This window comes from Austrofundulus limnaeus, unplaced genomic scaffold (genome assembly GCF_001266775.1).
Source record: "Austrofundulus limnaeus strain Quisiro unplaced genomic scaffold, Austrofundulus_limnaeus-1.0 Scaffold18, whole genome shotgun sequence".
NCBI classification, from domain to species: Eukaryota; Metazoa; Chordata; class Actinopteri; order Cyprinodontiformes; family Rivulidae; genus Austrofundulus; species Austrofundulus limnaeus.
Window position 1 is genome coordinate 934804 of NW_013952420.1, and position 584 is coordinate 935387.

The window sequence follows — 584 nt, forward strand, 5'->3', positions numbered from 1 at the left end:
GTGTGTGTGTGTGTGTGTGTGTGTGTGTGTGTGTGTGTGCGTGCGTGCGTGTGTGTGTGTGTGAGGAGGTTCAGTCGAAGTTCAGGTTATTCACATCTTAGCATGTGGAGCTTTGGTAAACGGTGCAGCACGCGTTCAGCAGCGATGAGCAGCAGAATCTGAACACAGCCCATGAGCACGACGTCAGGGCCGGGGACAATTAAAGAGAGGAATGATGGGTAAATACGGATCAACAGTGGAGACAATGGTGAGAACAGAAAGGCAGTGTGGAGGAGAGAGAAAGCACAGGAGAGGAAACTAAATAAAACCCTGTCATTCCCAGCAGAGATGTGACGTGTCAATTGTTTATTTTTGTTTTGTTTTTTTATCAGTTTTTTGGGGTCCAAATTAATTAAAATAAGTTAAAGTTTAAAATCTGCACATTTTAGTTTTTAATTTCCATTTCCTTCAATAGTTATTTCTCATTTTCACATTTCCAGTTGGGTTTCTCTGAGGTCACCATCTTGTTTCGGATGATTAGGAGTCCTTCATGGACCAAGTTCTTCCTAATTTTATTCAAAATTCAATTTCTTTAAAATGTTGAT